At 52.6% G+C, this 19360-nt stretch overlaps 1 protein-coding gene across 2 annotated transcripts in view; it reads right to left on the bottom strand.

The window, feature by feature from the left end:
- Positions 1-19354, bottom strand: part of FAM222A (family with sequence similarity 222 member A) — an 89129-nt gene extending 69775 nt beyond the window's left edge. For both annotated transcript variants that reach the window (XM_019538854.1, XM_019538855.1), the window contains exon 1: positions 19275-19354. The gene's annotated coding sequence lies outside the window, so the exon portion shown is untranslated. The remainder of the gene's footprint in view (positions 1-19274) is intronic.
- Positions 19355-19360: the final 6 nt, after the last annotated feature.

Here is a 19360-nt window from a genome sequence, read left to right as displayed (position 1 = left end):
CAGCTTGCCTGGAAGAAGTTTCCAGGAGTTGAGAGGAGCTGCCACATAACCACTCCAAACAGGACTTTCCCTTCCCAACTGGCATCTTCTTCAGTGGCTGTTCGGAGTGAAGGGACTTTTGTGGACAGGTTTGGGGTTGGATCTGCAGCACCTCCTGGCTTTAACAAGCAGTGAAGGGGATAAGCGTGGGGTCAAATGACTCCCACTGGTCCCAGGGGGGCTCGTCACTCACTGCCTCACACACAGACACCAGGGAAATGTTGCTGTCCCTGGAACTGACAAGTCACCCCCAAAGCAGGGGGGAGGGAAATGTCTCCAAGAGAGTGGGAAATACATGATGAAGCAGCTCCAGTGGGCTGACCAGGGTACCAATATGGGCAGCAGCCCCTGCCTACACCTCTGAGAAGAGAAGGTCATGACATGTGACTGGGAACAAAAATGCAAGAATCCAAATTGGCAGAGCCAAGATGTCAGAGCCAACCCAGGGGCAGGGCTCTTCGATGGGCCGGGCAGAGCTGGGCCAAGGCAGTGCTCACACCAGGATCCGAGCAGCTCCGTCACCAGTGTGTGGGGCAGGTGATGCTTAAATACATGCGTCTTCCCTCTAATTCTGACACCGGCCAAGCCGCGTCCAATTGCGGCGCATGAGAGGGAGGCTGCCTCTGGGGTGGCCTTTCACAATGCCTCGCCGCCATCACTTTGAAAAGAAATCATGCTTGTCTGACACAATTATGCAGCGCTTCAATCCTGAGCGCCGCCCCGGCACTGGCAGGCTGCACACGGAGCAGCGATCAATAGGAAGAGCTCTCCAGGCTCTGGCAGGACCCTCGGGGCCTGGAGTCAGTGGGGAGAGAGTCAGACCAGCTGAAATCCCAACCCCACTTCTGTAAGGCAGGCCTCCCCTAATCCTGGTGCCCCTTCCCCAAGGGAGCTTGGCTTTCCCAGGAAGCTTGCAGAGAGCATCATGGTCCGTGGAGGCTCTGAACAGAAGTGTGTCAGAGCTATCAGGAAGGGCTCGGATGCTGGGCAGGACTGGCTGAAAACCCTTGCTACAGCAAGATGCCAACCTGGTTGCATACAAAGCACCAATCCCACCTCCTGACTTGCTCGCTGTGTGTGCTAAACTGCTCAGAGGAGCTGCATGCCCCCTCTGCACAGAGCACATCATCTGAAGAGACTTCCAGGACTTACTGCCTTACATCTCCAGCAGCCACCCATCCAACCTAACTACATTAGGGAGCAGGGGTCCTGTCCCTGAGGACAACAGGAAAGCAAGACTGTTCCCTTGGCCGGTGGCTGCCGCATGGGTTTTGGGAGAGAAGGCAGCGCAAGGCACACTTGCTGTCCAGATGCTCCTGGACAGTCTCCCCTGTTCCACACTACCTGGGAGCTGCAGAGGCCCGAGGACAGCTCACCCAGTCCTCACCAGTGCCGTGGTGAAGCAGTACTGAGCTGCTCTGGCTCATAATTACAGGCCCCAAGTGTCTGAAGTATGAAAGAATCTAACACAGGAATCCAGGATAGATCACACCGCTGAAATTACTATAATCAGCCGCTTTCACAAAGACTTCAAATGGAACCAATTAGCCGGAGAGGCAAGGGAAGAAAAAACAAATTAGCATGTTTGCACAGAGCCTCTGCAGCCACACACATGCACACACATACGCACACCTTTTACACATGCGTGCACATACACACACACACATCAGTTATTCCCCAACCATGGGCCACTGGTGGTCCATAGCGAACTGCTGGGCTGTATTTGGCTCCTCCTGCCTTTCAGATTCTCACTGAGCGCCAGGCTGATGCCAAGGGTGCCCCAAGGACCCCTGAGAAGTTTGGGGGTTTGATGGCAGCCCTGGAGTACAAAAAGCTTTGGACACCCACCTCCTCCACCACTGCCATAGGCTCTGCCTTCACCTGTTAGCACACCTGGGTTCTGTGCAGCATGCCTTGCCGAGCCCCAGACCCTGGCTGGGCAACTCACTCGGGCACAGGTCTTGCTGTGCCGCCTGCAGTGCTTGTGTCGGTAGCCAACTGGCCCTGCAGGAAGTGCTGCCTGGAAGCTGACCCTCGCCTCCCCTTCGTGTCCCGGCTCCACTCTCTCTCTCTCTGTTACCCCAAGTTGGCTCCCACCCCTTGCCCTTGCCTTACCACACAGCTGTCTACAAAAGAGCTGGCTGTTGAATGGAGAAGCCCATTTTTCACCCTGCACTGTGTGTTTAGGGTCAGCACGGCTCCCCCGCATGTCCCTTTCCCCTGTGCAGGCCCCCTCCCTTGTGCTCCTCCCCTGCCCTGCTAGAGATGCACAAACACAAAAGCCCTATCTCACATCAGCTCACTCCACTAACGCAGCCTCTTGGTCTTGCCAGTGTGGCCTTAGGAAACCTCATTCTCTCTGGGAGATGGCTCTTTTCACCGTGCGAGGGGAGGCGGCAGGGCCCCGGCATGTAATCAAAGACGCGTATTGAGGAAAGCGATACATTTACCAGTCGACAGATGGGGAAGCTATTCAAAGAGGTGATCTCCTATAGCTGCAGAGGCTCCCATACCCACCATGCTCAACTAATTAGGTTACGCTTAGTCTGTGCTGCAAGTCTGCAGGAAAAAAAAAAAAGAAATCAACTCTTTCTTTTAATATTTAAAAAGGGCCCATCACCCTAAGTCTATTTTGTAACACAAAGCTCCAGAGATTTAAACCCTCCACACCCGGAGAGATGGAAATGAATGGTGTTCTTTAATGAGCTAGAGCAGCAGAAAAGATAGATTTCCAAGATTACTGTAGGAATTCTTATAATTGATGTGTACTTTTGTAACAGGGATTATGCCACCATCCGGTCAAATCATTCTAGCTTCCCCCACCCCATACTTTCCCTTCTTTTTTTTGGCTTTCCTTAGAGGAGGAGGACTGCCCCCTCTCCCCCCTTCACACAAAAAACAGCCTAAGTTCAGAGCAAAGTGGGGGGTGGGGGTGGGAAACAAGCTCAGGCAAAAGGAAAAATTAAACAGGCTTTTCTCCCTTTGCTGTAGATAATCTAACATAACCACTGAATAGGAAAATAAAGCATCTATCGAGATTTATATATTTGTTTTACAAAGACCTACTTTCTCTTGCCTATTTGGCGAGGGCCAGATGAGCCGCTGAATGCAAAGTAATTAAAACGAACACAGAACAATACAAGAGCCCTCGGAAGAATGCGGAGTTTCCCTTTTATGTTTATAGCGATTGTATGAAAATGTACAACACAGAATGGCAACAGCTGACAAATGAGATGAAACAGACATGATTTCGAGTTGGCTTATTCCCGAATCTGATTGGCATTAATTGTGAGCGTTTGCAAAGCAGAACAGAGAGTCTGACATTAGCTTCGAGCCAACATTTCCTTCTAATAGTCTTAATGATTACAACGCGCGCTGATGATCATTGTGGCGTGTTCCTAGACCACAGGCCAGGTTCCTGGCCAAGCTGCCATCTCCCCACGCTCGCAGGTAAGGGCCTCTTCGCCACCAATGCTGCTGTGACCCACAATGGGTGAAGTCTCAGGGATAGGAGTTAGGTCCTTGCAGATGACCGGGCTGGAGCCCAGAAGATCACTCTCAGGAGGTCCCCAACTGGCACAGGACACAGGGTTTCCTCCTCCAGGGCTGGCAGAGGTGCAAGGAAGGGAAGGTGGCATGAAGGAGCATCCAGGCCTGAAGCCAAGCCCATTTCTTAGGCATCTCAGTGTTTAGGTGGGACCCTGCTCTGGAAACCCTGGACACGTCTGCTTTTGCCACACACCTGCACCCCAACCCGCAGCCTGCCATTAAAAGCTGGGAGGAGAAGAAGCACCACCCACATCTAGCATTAACAGTGGGTGGAATAGGATGGCACTGAGATGCCTAATAATGGCAATAGGATCTATCTGTGTCCCTGAACAGCCTCCCCACTCTCCCCATTTGAGACTGGATCACAAGAGCTTAGCACAAGCACTTAAAGCTATGCTATACTCCATCTTCACTGCCTCTCCTCCACACTCGGGGCAAGTAGGATGAAGGCCATCCTCTGGCTGAGTCCACATGAGGGTACAGGGAGCTTAGCATCAAGGCCACACACCACAGAGGTGGGCACTGGCTGGGCAGAGCAGCTTTCCCCTCCCTGGCACACAAGCCTGAGGATGGAGAATGCACTGCAGGCAGCCATCCCGCATCAGCTGTGGAGTTCACACTAGACAACTGCCCTTTTCCATGTCACACACAGCTGCTGCAGCAGTCACCACCTCTCAGGGCAAGACTGCCCTGTCCTAGGCTCTATCAGTCATTGCCAACAGGATGCCCATTAGCACCAACTGACATGGTGGAGTTTGATATGAGCAACCTAGAAAGTGGGAAGCCCTTGCACCTTCCAAGGAACATTTCAGAAGCCACCAGCTGCACGGGACAAAACCGAGACCAGTATAGAAACTGGCAGGCCTGGATTTCGGCTGGAGGGGGAAACACCTGCTTAGAGCCAGCTCTCTGTGCCTTGAAGGGCACAGAAGGAAGGAAACAGCCAAACCAACCTCTCAGGTTGAGAAACCAAGGGAGCAAAACCAGCACAGTACCCACATGAAGAGGGGAGTCTGGTATTAAGCCCAGCTAACTAAACCCAAGCCAAGATTTCAGCAGTTTTTCACTAGCAACTGGTGCCCTGTTGAGCAAATCAGAGCTGGGGGCCTCTATCAAAGCAGTGGCTGCCGTGAAACAAATAAAATTACAGAGTGCCAAGCCCCCAGAAATGATGTGTTTGTGGGGAAAAGATGCTCAGGCTGTAACTAGGAGAGCAGAGAGCTGTGAGCACTAAAACAATCTGAACAGTCCTGACCGGTTCAGGTTTACACAGGAGGAAAATCAATTGCCATCGATCAGTACTATAAAGTGGGAACACAGTGCTATCAGATGGCAGACATCTGGTTATCTAGCTGATACTGTGCAGGGGACACGGCTGTAGGTCACCCAGTGATACTGTCTCTGGGAAGCTACAGAAAACCTGGGCGCCTTTCCCTTGAAAGGGAAAGGCTGGGTAGATTAGCAGATTAGGAACAGCCACGCGCCAGGTGCACACAATCAGCAAGCCACGCAGACTCTAATGCCCCAGGGCTCCCACCTCCGGGGGGGCTGATGCAGCATCTGCAATGGCCCAGACAAAGGCAGGAGTGCCCTCAAAATAGCTGAGGAGAAACTGAGGCAGGAGGAGTCCCAGTAACAGGGTGAGAGGAGGGTGTCACCTGAGCACTCCCAGACTCATTCGGCCACCAGGCACACACAAATGAGGCCTCCCCAGTACCAAGCCACGCTCTGCCTGCCTTTGTGGACCTATGCTCTAACTTCTCCTCCAGCATGAGGGGGCTGCAATGCCACCCTGCCATGACTGGAGCCTCTGCCTGGCTTCCAAAATGGCTCTTTTCATGAGGAAGCATTCAGGGAGAAAAGCAGTGGCTCCATAACAAGGGCCCAGTGGTTCTGCCACGGGAATCCATGCCATGAGGAGACAGAAGAGCTCTGGAGGGCTCTGCTTTGGGTGCTGGCAGAGCCATGGCTGGGAAGGCACATGCCACACTTCAGTCAGGCCCTGGGCATAGTCTGCTGGGTGGGCCCAAGCTGCCTCAGCAGGAGGCGAGAGTGAAAAGCATCAAGGGAGCTCTGTGCACCCGACACTATTCTGCCATCTCCCCAGCAGTGCAACGCTGCTCTTGGAGAAACCAACTAACCAGCCTCACTGGACTCATCGTCCCAGAAAGCAGAGCAACAGGGAGCTGTGCCTTGAAAGAGGAGCATCACTGTGGACTCCTCAATGCCAAGATAGGCAACTGAGATCCAAGAAGCAGTTATGCCTTGCCCCTCACCATCTTCTCACAGCCCCGAGGTGCACAGAGCAGCTGGCCAGGGGAGGCCCAGCTTGGAAGGCACCATGTCTTCCTCCAGGCAGGATTCCCAGCAGCAGCGTGAAGCAGAGGGGAGCAGTGCCGCAGGACCTTCCAGCCAGCGCCACTGGGAGGTTTGCCAGTTCGCAGGCCATAAATCCTTATATTAGGAGATAAGAAATACTCACTGCGCACAGGCACGACTCTTGTTTTATAGGCCATCAGCTCGTAAAACTTATTGCCCACATGACTAACACGAACGGGGCTTAATGTAACGTTAATAGCGCAGAGATGGGGAAACACGCACAGTGGGAAGCAGGCCTGGAGCCGTGTGGAGCCATGTTCTGCCACGGAGATTGCTGTCTTTCCGCCACAGCCGTGACTCCACTTGCCAAGCCAGCGAGAAGGCAAGCAGAAGGGAGCTCCCGCACACCCCTGCTTGGAAGCCTTGGCTTGAGCTCCTTTCCAAGCAAATTTGTTTGGTGGTGGGAGACTGGAAGAGAGGGAATTGAGTCTTCTGTGCACATAGTGGCACAGATGCGAGCACAATCCATAAAAACGGTTTGCAATTAAACTCCCACGTGGCAAGATGCGATTTGTCAGGCAGCTGAGCAGAGGCTGCGCTGCTCTGGCGCTGGAAAGAGCCCAGACTCTGGCTGCATGGGAAGTGCCTCAGAAGTGTTGGAAGTGCTGGCACGGGAGGAAACCTCACGCCACGCCAGAAACTCCATGGCACGGGGTTTTCAAAAGGAAAACAACTGCTCATTGCCATTCAGACCCAAAGGGACACAGAGGGTAAGTCTGTCACTGCTAGCAGCACAGAGATACCCAAGCAGTGAGTTACCCAAGCAGTGAGTTCCACATGGGCTAATGCACCCATCAAGCAGTGTGGGGAATTAGCCCATGCTGCTGTGGCCGGGCTGCCCAGGCATTGCTATCCTGCAGAACAGTGCCCACAATGCCCTAAATCTGCAACTGCATGCAGTTGCTCCCAGCTCTGCCCCCCCATGGGCAGGCACCTCAGCTCTTTGGCTCCAAGGAGCACCAGGCCTGCTGGCTTAGCTCCAGCGCTATTAGATCTCACGGGACATCCCTCCACACACTCAGCTGCACAGAAGCTCAGTTTCAATGCTGCTCTCTAGCCCCAGGCAGCGAGTGCCTGCACACCTACCGACACACGTCAAAGGTGCTGTAGAAAACTGCTTGCGCAGAGGGAGGGACCTGAAGCTTGGGAAGCAACAAAGCTGAAATCAAACACCAAGGAACATATCACAGACAGCTAAGCGTATAAGGGCCACAAGCTTTCCTGATTTCTGCAGAGCTGCCCCATGTCGCTGTTTCAGGTGCATATGGAAGGGGACGGCTGAAGGAGGGGGATGTAGGAGAGGAAGCAGCTCAGTACCTTGGGGGACATTTCAAGTAGGAAAAGGAGGAATCTCCAGTTGTAAAAACCTAGAGGCACCTGGGACGGGAGGAAACAGGCAGGCATGGAGCTACGGAGTTGAGCACACTCAAGCCTGGATACGGTTTGAGAGCCAGGCTTTCAAGTGGATTAGAAAAGCACCAAAGCAGCTCAGTGGCAGGACCCCAGCTCCGGAGGCTCCAAAGTTATGAAGACCAGCACCAAGTGGCAACAGGCAGCAGCAGAGGCGCTGCCAAGGGAAAAAGCAGATGCATGTGGATTCCCGCAGTGTTCAGAAGTGGTGGCGGGCAGTTACCAACCAGGCAGTGGAGGCAGAGGAAGGGCTAGAAGATAAATCTGGGAATTTATGCACCAAAACTTAAAGCAAGCACACGTTCTGCTTTTGACCTGCAGCCGATGAGAACCGCCCATCGCTAGTGTCAGGAAAGGCCATTTCCACAGGCGAGAGCAATTTGAGTACCGGAGGCCAAGCCAAGGCCTTGACACAGCACCAAGCTCCACGCTGCCAAGTGGCTCATTGAAGTTCATAGGGAAGCCCAGTGCTGCTGAAAAGGATGACCTGAGGAGCCGGTAGCCAGTTAGGCAAAAAAATGTGGAAGCTATTAAGACTTTGAGAGATGGTTCCCACGGTGCATCCTTTGGCACATTTCCCATTGCCTCCCATGCCCACCAGCTACCAGGATGCCCCTCGCTAGCTCAGAGTGCCTGCCGTGTCTGACTGTAGGGCCTCCTTTCCCAATGCCCCCTCCTTTCATGAGCAGACCACTGACATCCTCAAGCATGAGGCACTCGAGCAACACCCCTTCATCTCAGAAGTGCAACAGGAAATGAGGGCTTTCCCCGTGGGCCTTTGATGCAGGGAGCCACCAGCAATGGCTGGCTGTGCACAACCCTTCAACAGCAGGTCAGGCTGTTTTAATACAGCTCAGGCATCCTGCGGAGAAGTGGATCGGAGATCAGCCCTGAGTGACACCTCTTGTGGGACCAGGAAGGTCTAAGCTGAAGCTACTGCTGGTGCTAGCTTCAAGTGGCTGAGGACTGTATTTTAGCCATTAGGCTATTTTATTGGTTTTTTTGTTAACAAATGTATCATTTGGCTTTAGAAATTCTTAGATCACTAATAATTGTTCCCTGATGAAAAGAAATAAAGACTTGATGCCCCCCTCCCTTTCCAAAAAAAAGTCTGTAAAGAAAAGCCATAAAAATGGCTTGTTATCTCACCTATTGAGGCTCAGACTGTATGTTATTGCTAATTGGGTATAACATCCTTGTCTTGTTCTGCTCTCTGAAGCTAAATCAAGAAAGCACCACTGCTGCGAACTAATTATATCTCTGGACTGCAGACTCCAGCTTGTCTTTCCCTTTACTGAGTTAAAAAATGGTCACTAACCTTAATCTTTCATAGCTCCGAGCATTAGGGCTGCTGAAAAACTACTGCTTCCATCTGTGTTCCCTGGCTTATGCAGAGATGGATGGGGATGTGCTGCTGGGAAGGACTCGAGCCAGGAGGTTGGGTGCTCCTGATCCTGGTGTGATCCTGGGAGAGAGGGGCCCAGCTGAAGAGCCATGAGCCTTGAGCCCATGTGAAGTGAGAAGGAAGCATGCTCTACTGGCACTTGAGGGCTGTTTGGTAGGAAGGGCATAGTAGCTCAGTGCCAGGCACCTGCCCATTATGTTAGGGTTGGGGTCACGTGGTGTATTACCAACCCTCTGACCCTTGGCCAGGCAGGCTGGGAAAGGGAAACAGCACCGCATCCCCACCCCCAAGTTCCAGTACGGCTCCCGTATTGGGTGAGAGCTCCCGTCCCCAAGAAGGTGAGCTGACGTGAGTGCTGCATCCCAATTCCAATGCTGAAAGCCTGCTCTTTGCCACCTCCCCACATCTACAGCCCCCAGTCTTTGTGCTGTCCTAAGGGCAGCTCCCAGGGCCCCCAGCTCCATGAACACCAGGTCCAACAAAGCCACTGCTGACCAAGAGGCACTATGTCCCACCTGCTGCCATTGCTATTCAAGCCAGGGTGGGGGATGCCCCAACCCCAATTTATCTGCTTTGCCTGGGGACTGATATCTGCCATGATGGACTGCATTTGGCAGGGGTTCCAGGCCTTGCAGGGTCAGCGGCACTAAGCCTGCTCTGTTTGCACCTGGGAAAGCCTGACAGCTCTGCACCAGCTCTCCCCGACTCTGTGCTCTGCAGCAAAGCTACTTTTTCTCTAGGACCAGACCTAGAAGAACCTTCTTTCTTCAGGTGCTCTGCTCTGAGCTCCCTTGAACACCCAGAGTGGGCCCCAGCCCTGAATTCACACATCACCACATGAAGGGCCACCCAGGGTTTGGGATCAGTAGGGAAAGTCCCACAGTAACTCAGCGCAGAGGTCCTGCCCCTTCCAAAAGCTACTCTGAACGTAAAGATGCCCTGAAAGGGGCCGGGAAGAAAACACTACTGAATGCAGGACACCATTACAATGCATAAGGTTCGTCATTAAAAACAATCTTTATCAGCTTATTTCTTGTTATTTTTATATTAGGCACAGTCCCGCTCCCCCATTAGAGTGCATTAACAGATAGCTCAACCTCTATATGGCTGAAGCCAGCTCTGTCTAGATTATAAGGGTACAGGAAGGGTACAGGAAATTTGGGTGTTCTTCCCACGACACTTGTCCTGTTTCCCATGTTCTCCCTGGAGACCGGTTCCCACAGAAATGGAAAGCCATTTCTGATTATACTGACGTTATGAGTCTATTCCGGTGCGTTTAACTCACGCTGACATTAACAGGAATTATGCAAGGAGAGAGAGCTCTCCAAGACCATAAAGCTACCATGTAGATATTACCAGCGTATTTCTATTACACACACTCAGTACAAGCTCCATTCCACTCCTGCAGCCAAGAAAGGCTGCGGGACCGCAAGCGGCAGTAAATCATCGCAGAGATAGAGCGTGAGGCCAGTTGAGAATACACGTAACTGATTCAAACGCAGTATCAAAGAGGAATCAATCGGACTTTTAAATGATTTCTTGCCTCCGTGTTCTTGACTTAGGGCCATTAAAAATCCTTGCATCTTTCTCCTCCTATTGCTACAAGTAGTGCGGAGGGCAGGAGAGGGCTCAAGAGCTGTGTAAGTTCACTTTATGCCTTCATCGCCACTTCCCAAATGCTCCGCTGGCCCCAGACAGCCAGTTCCCCCATTTCCTGTGGGTTTTCAAACAGCAACACTGGGCACCATGGGGTCAGGTAGGTATAGAAACATGTAGAGGAGGGGGAAAAAAAAACAAGAGAAGGGGACTGAAAACACAGGCACTGCCAAGGGGAAGAGATGGGATTAGAAGTTCTCTTTAACTTGGGTTTTGCAGCATAGCACCTGGCAGCCCTACAGACCAGAAAGGCTCCCACAGGGAAACGCTTGAGGTCTGAAAATCTAGCTGGGTTTTAAGACAAACCATGCCTATTCTACACCACTCAAACACTGGTCCCCATGCTAGCCAACAGCATCTCTTTAAGCACTGCTTATTCCCCATGTAATAACTAACTCGCACTGCTTAAAGCAGGGGCGGGCAATTATTTTGGGTGGAGGGCCACTTACTGAGTTTTGGGAAGCCAGCGAGGGCTGCATGACAGACAGCCGGGGGCAGTCAAATATTAATTTTCTAAATTTTTTTTAGGGGCCCCGCAGGCTGGATAGAATGGCCTGGTGGGCCGCATCCAGCCTGTGGGCTGCATTTTGCCCACCCCTGGCTTAAAGCCTCCATCCATTTGTCAGCTGTAACTGCCAGCTCTCCCTAGCAAATCCAACCAGGGCTGGAGAGGGATCAGAGCAAAAACCTAGCTCAGCAAGTGGCCCTGACCAGGGCACTATCCAGAAGAGCAGACACACCCAGACCACTCTGCATCGTACTAATGATCTCGCCACTCAAGAGCACTAATGGTGATATTTATGCCACACAATTAGCAATGTAGCGCTAGAACAACGATGCCCAAGTGCCCAGGCACACTTGTCCTGTAGAAGCCGTGACATATGCTGGCTTGCAGCATTATTAATGTTAAAAACCACCCTGCACTACATGATTTTTTCCTTCCCACTGGTCCCTTGTTGCGGGACTAAAGCTGTATTAGACAGCAATATGAATATTTATCTCTGACAGCTAAATCTCTCCACTGCAGGGTATTAAGGCTTTATTAGTGTTTGGTTACCACTGATGATAAACCAGGCTTAATTCTAGCCTGAAGCATGACATAAAAAAAATGACCTACGACAGGCAGATGGTAAAAGCTTGGAAGATTCTTTGATTCCAGGACGTCGCCCCCTGCAACCTCTCCCCGCTTTCCACAGACATGCCTGCATGCAATACAAAACCTGGGCCACAGTTTGATTCAGGGTTTGATTCAGACCTACCTATTATCAATTAAAAGGCCCTTTTTTTGGTTGCTTCCCCTGCTGCTCCTTAGCTGAGCAGTCTGTCTCAGCACCATTGAATGTGCCCACAAATTATTTCTCTGGAACTGTTTTCTTGGCAGTCCGGGGTTTTGGAGGGGGAAGGGATTTGGGGGGGAATGAATGGGGGGGAGCAGCTTGTCATTTGGGGTTAAAAATGCTGATACATTTTTCTCTTTAGAGCCAGGGATCCCAGGGGCTATAAAAATTCCCAGCAGGCTCTTGTCAGTCTCAGGTCATTAACTTTCTTTCATTGGGAGTTTGTTTACAGTGAGCCATAAATAGATGCGTTTGTGCTACTCTCTAGCAAAAAAAGGACCAAGACCCTGAAAAGAGCTGGAGAGATGCACCCCCCTTCCCGGAAAGGGAGGGGGAACTGGGATGCAAAGAGAGCCACATTAATACCTCCTGCTCTGGGAGACTTGTCTCGCACAGCAATTTAGAGCAATCCAGAAAGTACAGGCAGAGAGAGGTACCTGACTGCTCTCCCCCTGCTCTGTTTGCCTCCGAGATTTACCAGCGTCTCTCCCCCAGACTCTACCTGCGTTCACCTTGCTCCAATGCATGCGTGCTGTCTACCGCGGCCTGTGTGTCCATCCCCCTGCAGACTGAGATAGGAGCTAGCCTCCCTCCAGCCAGCTCCTGGGTCTCAGTGCCAACTGCATTCCTCAAATGCCCTTGTAAAAGTTCACCACCCCCTGAGCTGGCAAAGCCCATGGTATTACAACACGGCCCTTGTCTGCTGCTCATCATGAAGCTGCAGCGTCCCTGCAGATCAGAGGGGTCATCTGGTAAGCTCCAGGCAGCGGGGGGATTGTTTGCAGAAGTGCTTTGTCAGGCCGGGGCTGAACTCCCACGTTCATGGAGCTTTCCCACGGCAGGCCACATTTGTGCAGCTCCGGGAATTGTGGTTCCATTCCCCCACCCCCTTGCAGTCCAAAGGGCAAATATGCTGCCGCTCAGGGGAATGTGCGGGGTTTCTAAGAGCAGTGTGTGCGCCTTGCTGCACAGAAAGAGGCTCTGCCAGGAACAGGGTGCCCTGTTTTCCCCCAGCCCCTCCGTGTCACAGTGACAAGGATGCCCTGGTGCTCTGACAGCCTGGCTAAAGGAGACCCAGAGCAAGCTTAGCTGGGCAGGCCACCTTCTTGCAGCTTGGACATGGGCTGTGGACAACTCCATGCCCTCGCTGGGTGCAGACAGGACATGCCCAGACTCTGCCTGTAGAGAGCCAGCATTAGCACTTAGCCTAGAGCCCAAGGACCACACGTGCCTTGTTAGAGATGACCTCACATCAATCAGCTTCCTCTACAAAATGGGTCGGGGGGTAGGTCCACCGAGGCTTTGTGGGCCGTGCAGCCATCCACATGGAGCAAAGGGCCAAGGACTGCACTGCCTAACGCCATGGTATAGCCATGGCTTGCAGAACATGCGTAGCCAACCCATGGTCGGGCCCTGCGTTCTGTGCACAGTCCTGGAGATGATTCACCTGCACCTTTAAAATTAAGCTCAACCCCTTACGGTTGTAAAGCATGCCTTTAAATGTAGGCCACATGTAAACAGATGCAAGTGCACGCACCTGGCTCTAGACACGGCTTGGAGTGCCTGAGAACTGCCCGATTCATCTCCAAGAGCTTTGACTCAAACTCAGTGGCAAAAAGCTAAGCAGCATTTCATTACTTCACAACCGATCCCTGTAGAGACATTTAGCGAGAGCTTATATGCCACAATCTCAAGCCATCTCCAGTAACATCCAAGGCACCAGAAGCTTGACGTCCCCTGACCAGCATCCAAGACCTCCATCTACCTCTTAAACTCCCCTGCAGTGCAATTAGGCATTGTCAGCACAGTCCCACGAGGGCAGAGAAAAACCAGATATGGTGACTCAAACTCATCACTTGACCCACTACCTTATGGATGGAGCCCTGGGTGGAATACCCATCTTCAGATCCGACTCCCCAAAAGCGCCTCCTACCATCTGAGCTTGACCAAAACAATACCACCCTGCAAGCCCAGGGAAGGAGGCAATTTGAGAAGCAGTGTTGTCAATACGGCATGCTGGACCCAAATAGCAGAGACCATGCAATGTGGATCTGAAGCCACTGTGGCTCTGATTTGCCTCCTGGTCCCAGGCTGGCAGGACACGGTCCCTTTTCTGCACAGAACCACAAGCCTGTGATATAAATCGGGATTATGTACTGAACTCACAGAGGACCGCACAGGGAGATGGCTGTTTCCTTCGGGTTACAGTGTGCTCCCTGCCTAACTGAGCACCCACTGGTTTGCGTGTCTCTGAGTTCTTCTGGGGTCAATGTGTTTGCTGCACCGACTGATTTAGGTCCTGCTTGGCCCAGAAAAGAATGACAAAACAGGAGAGCTCACACCTCGCATCCTTCACCTGGCCCTCTCTCCCCTTGCCCGTGCTCACTCTCCTCCATGTAGCTGTACTGGTGGCAACACTGGAGAGAAGTAGAGAAAACAGGCACAGCAGGGACACAAGGAGAGCAGGAGGCTGGAGCGGCAAGGTCTCAGAATAGCTCTGCAGCTGGCCTCCCACCATGAGACGTGTGGCAGAGGGTCCTGACACATTCAAGGAGACCCTCTCACCCTGAGGCCTACTTCTATGGAGAGAGCCCCGAGGAAGCAGCTCCAGTGCAGTGCCCTGCCAGAGAGGGCATTCGAGGACGGGAATACAGTACAACCTTGCACAGGGCAGAGAACTCCCTGCAGCTTCATTGCTGGTGCAGATTCAACACAGCTGAGGTAGGCGCTTGCCTGCAGGGCAGTGAGATTCCACTTTGCCCCACTTCTCTGTGGGACAGGGCTTTTCCAACCTCAAGTTCATGGGGAATCGTTTCAGTCCCAGGTGAAAAACAATTTTTGAGAACCACAGACCCACACACCAGCCTGAACAGCCCCTACTCCCCACCTAAATTAAAAACACCCATTAGGCAGGTTTCAAAAGATGTCAGTAGGCTTATAATTATACACGACATCCTTCCGAGATAAAAGCGATTACCAGGGATGCAAATCACTTAGCAACCAATCAGTGCCCCCAGAGTGCAAAGCACTGACCAGCCATCCATTTTCGCCTCGTCCTTTTATTCCCTGCATCGAGCAAATACAAGCACAGATAAAGAGAAGCACAATAGCTCTTGACACGCAAATAGGTTAACATAATAAAGCCAGCTTTACCCGGCTCACTCGAGGGAGAAAAGCAATTCTCAGGCAAGCAGGAGGTAATAAAACAGGGCTTTTGTGTTCCCAGTTCCCATTCTCACCCTGAGCCAGCCTTGCTGCATTAGCTGATAGGAATCGCTGTTTGATTGAATTACCTTTCATGAATATTAGCTTTTTGAGAAATGCGCAGGCAGAAGAGAAAAGGAGAAACGTCTTATTTTTGTGTGTGCGCACTCCAGGCTGCGGCCACAGATGCCTGCCGTGCACCAAGCTCTGGGTCAGAAGCAGGGGACCCTGCAAGGAAAAGGTGCTACTGCAGGTGCAAAGCCCAGGGTTTATGTCACGGCTGCCTGCTTGCAGACACGAGAGCTTGGATGCTGCCTCCCGGCTCTGCACAAGCCAAGGGGCTCCCAGCATGGCTATAAACACACTCTGCAGGTGTGAGCCCAAGAGATGGGCATTTCCCTGTGTGCGTATCCTGCCAGGATTAAAGCTCCAGGTGCACTGCTACCAAGTCAACAGCCCTACTCACCTAAGCGATGCTTCTGGCAACCTGTTTCTCACTCAGATCCAAGGGGCAACACTTGCCTGAAAGCAAGTCATTGCCAGACAGAGGCCTTACATTGTCCCTATGAGAGAACGATGAACCATGCTATTCTGAGACCTATTATGCATGGGCATAATAAACAATCCCTCATCAGCTGGCAGGTCAACTTTGCCATAGCTCAGGCACTGGGAGAGGCTGGGCGGGTGCGTTATCTTAGATGTTCTTCCAGTGGAGTCTCTCAGTGGACCATAGAAGAGACCAGTCCACTTTATGCAGGAAACTTTGTTCTCCTTCCAGCCCTGGCAGCTAGGTAAGACACCCACAACTCTGGGATGAGGTTCTCCAGTGTTTCACCCTCTCTCCCCTGCCCCGTTTCACCTGTGTTTCACACACCAAATTTTGGTCAGGTGTCTTTAGGAGGGAGGGGAGCAAAAACAGAATGAACAGCTGGATCCAGTACTAGCTCCTAGCAGCCGTGTATCCAGAGAGGCAGGTCTCTACCATGGCAGCCCAGCATCAGGGGGCAAGGGGCAGAAACAGGATGCAGATGGGTGGCAGGCAAGCACCCTGCCCAGCTCTGAATGGGGAGGTGGTCGCATCCAGGTGAGAAGTCTACTGAAGTCAGTCGTGTTGTAACAGAAAGTTTCTCCACATCAGCACTGCAAAGAGCACCGAAATGGAAATCCTTGGGGAGCTGTTGAGAAAAGCCGGTGAGTCTTGGATCTCTGGTGCCTGCTATCACACTACAGGCTGTTACAAGTGCTCTTCAGGCTGCCTGTGCCTGTGGGCTGATGGATGAGTGGCGGCAGGAGCCCTGGTGGTCACTGCCAGCGCCCAGGGGGCTTTTACACGGCAGCAGAACAACTGAACACATCTGCAGGGAGCAGGCTCCGCTCTTGCTGACCTCAAAAGGACCTCCTGCAGGTCAAGGTTGAAGTTCGCTGGCTAGGCAGGAAGAAGCTGCTGCTGTTGCGGAGTGTAGTCTACCGGCGCTGTGGATCGGCAGGGAACGCCGGATCCCAGGCCTCCTACTTCAGTGGTGTGCACCAGAGTTATATTTACTGGACTTTCCTTTCTGGCCGTTAGAAATTCCTACCTCATCAGAACAGTCCAAGGCAAAAGGCAGGTTCTTCAGGATCAGGCTCAAACACTGGGGCAAGGATGGCAGATGGGGGATTTGCCGGCTGACACACAGCTGGGAGCCGAGGAGAGAGAGTCTCCTTGAAACTGCGAAGGAAGCACGCCGTATTTAAGATCACAGAAAGCAGAGTGCACAGAGGGGCTACAAACTGGGTGCCGCAGCTTCCTAATAGGGAGGTTTTGTTCTGTGCCAGGTAGATCAGACAGAAAGGAGGTCAGGGCCTCGCTCAGAAAGTGAGCTGTTAAACCCTGGCTGTTCAAACCTGGCTATTAGTTTCTATTTTGAGTCACTGACCAATCACGTCTTTCCAGGGCTTTCTTTACTCTGGCCCTCGAATAAATATTCAGAGACTCCAACGTTTAAATTTTTAATGATCGTCCCTATTTCAATTGAACATCTCTTACAGCTTGAACTGAGAAAGGAACTTGTGCTGGTATTTATTGACCTGTTAAACCAGCAAGAAAGCTCTACTGCCAGACAGGAAGAAATACCAAGTTCCCAAAGCCCAGGATTAGCTTTCTTCCTCCCCCTCCCCCCTTCCACTAGCAGGGTCATGGAAAGACAAGAAAGTGTTTAATAGCTCTTCTCCTCTTTTCCGACTAATGGGAGCAAAGCAGCCTGGCTTGATTCAGACAGACACGGAGCATACACAAGAAGCCTCCTCAGAAAGAGAAAGGCAGTGCAGGATTTCCTAGAGATCTGAGCACTCCCAGCACTTTAAAATCCCATTTTACAGGTTTACAGCTTCTGAATGAGAAAGTAACACCCAAGACCCACCCATCGGGGTGGAAATGCCCCAGCCATTCTTTCCTCTCAATGAGTATGGATGACACAAAGCCTCCTGCCCTCCAGGAGACACAGCCTTGCCATATTTCTCAATTCTCCGGTAAGTCATCGGGTACATCTGCTAGGAACCTGCTGGGTCCATCTTGCCTGGCTGGTAGTTGCACCTTTAACATGGAAACGCCTGGTGGGTTACAGCTTCCTGAGAGAAAAGGCGCTTTTAATCCGTCCTTCTAAAATGTCAGAGCGCTATTATGATTCATTCTGCCCTGGCAGAGCTGCTGCCCTGCAGAGCTGCTTGCTTGCCCCACGGTTTGCCACTTGCATGTCACGTTTGCACTTCCACACCAGGCTGCTCCTAGCCGTGTGTGTGTGGAGAAAAGCACTCCCTTCGTCTTGCGAAGGAGAGGTCTAACACAAATTCCCGTCAGAACGAGACAGCCTGCACACGCAGCGACAAGCAAGCCTTTCACTCAAAAAGCCCACACTAGATGTCAGAAAAGCCACATGCATTTCATTTCCACCCCCCAAGCACAACGCCAACACTGCACAGGGCAGTTGCTATCCAGCTGTGGGAGGCAACAGCCAGCCCTCAGAAGCGCTTTTTAGACGGCCACCGTGGGCATGGATGTGCGCTCTACCCTCTCGGCATCAGACAGAGGGCACTTCCATGTGGGGGAAAGACAGGACAGAAGGTACAAAGGGAGGGGGGAGGCATCCGCCGCAGAGACCAAAGGCCATCAGGCCCGAGAGCTGCCAGAGATTCACTCAAGTCCCCATTGACACCACGCATATTCGGCACCATGCACACGATTAAATCTCACTGGCATTAACGGGGAATTCAGCATGCAGTGGCGAGCCACTGCGTTTTACTCTGGACGCCCAGCGGCCCACATCCTCCAAGAGCAGCCTTCAGGCTGGATTCTTGGCTCCAAAACCCTGCCTCTTTAGCAGCTCGATGGTTGCGATTTGGTAGCTCTCCTCAAAGGCAGATCAAGGGGCTCTTTTATAGGTTCTCCGTCACCGGCAATAGGAAAGCCTCATTTTTCCTTCCCTGCCCAACTATTCTTTTCATCCCCGGTCCGCTCTCGGAACTAGCGAAATGCCCAGCAGTTTTACGCATTTAACTCTTGCCGACTCTGTTACTCTCTGCCTCCAGCAGCTGGCAGCTTTCCCCGTGCTGAAGTTACAAGAAAGATTTTCTCCCCGTTCGGCTGCATTTCGGTAAAGGCGTCCTCATCGCATTCAGGGGTCTCATTCGAAAGCGCGCCCGAGTCCCGGGGGATGCCAGCAGCGCGAGAGCGGCTTTTCAAGAGAAACCACCACCCTGGATACAGATATATTTTTAATCTTCCTCCTTTGTTGCCGGCAACATCCACACGAACGCAGGGGCTGGCGTTGGGTATTTCACCCTCTCTTCTCCGCCACCGAAAGCCCGGCTCCGGCTGCCATTTCTCCACCTAGATTTGGACAGGGGAAAAACCGCCCCCCGATGCGATCCCCATACGCAGGGATGAACTTAAATGAGAAAAATAAAGCGAGAGAGAGGGGAGACATCAAGCAAACTCTCTTCTTCTCGGTCCGTGGCTCCCTTCTTCGGTGGTCGCCGCGCCGGATGCAACCGAGAGGCGACAGACGGATGCGTCGCGCGGAGCCTTCCTCCGAGCCGGCGCAGGCAAAGCCAACAGGTCAGCCCCTGGCCCCGGGCCGCTCGCCAGAGCCCAGAAGAGCAAACCCCACCGAAGGGACCGTTGTCGTTTCGGAGCAGCCGCACACAAGGGACCCCCGCACAAAGGGGCTTCACGATGCGCCCCCCCACCCTTCTCCACGGCCCTGCGGAGGGACGAGGCGACGGCTCCCCCCCGACCCTGCCCCCGCAGCCCCATTTACCGTGCGCCCGGGCCCGGCTCCGCTCCAGGCGATGCATCCAGCGCAGCCCATGGGCAGCGGCGCCGGCTTCAGCTGCCCATGGCGGC

This window comes from Crocodylus porosus, unplaced genomic scaffold (genome assembly GCF_001723895.1).
Source record: "Crocodylus porosus isolate Cpor-Errol unplaced genomic scaffold, CroPor_comp1, whole genome shotgun sequence".
NCBI classification, from domain to species: Eukaryota; Metazoa; Chordata; order Crocodylia; family Crocodylidae; genus Crocodylus; species Crocodylus porosus.
This window is presented reverse-complemented; position numbering and strand designations above follow the sequence as displayed.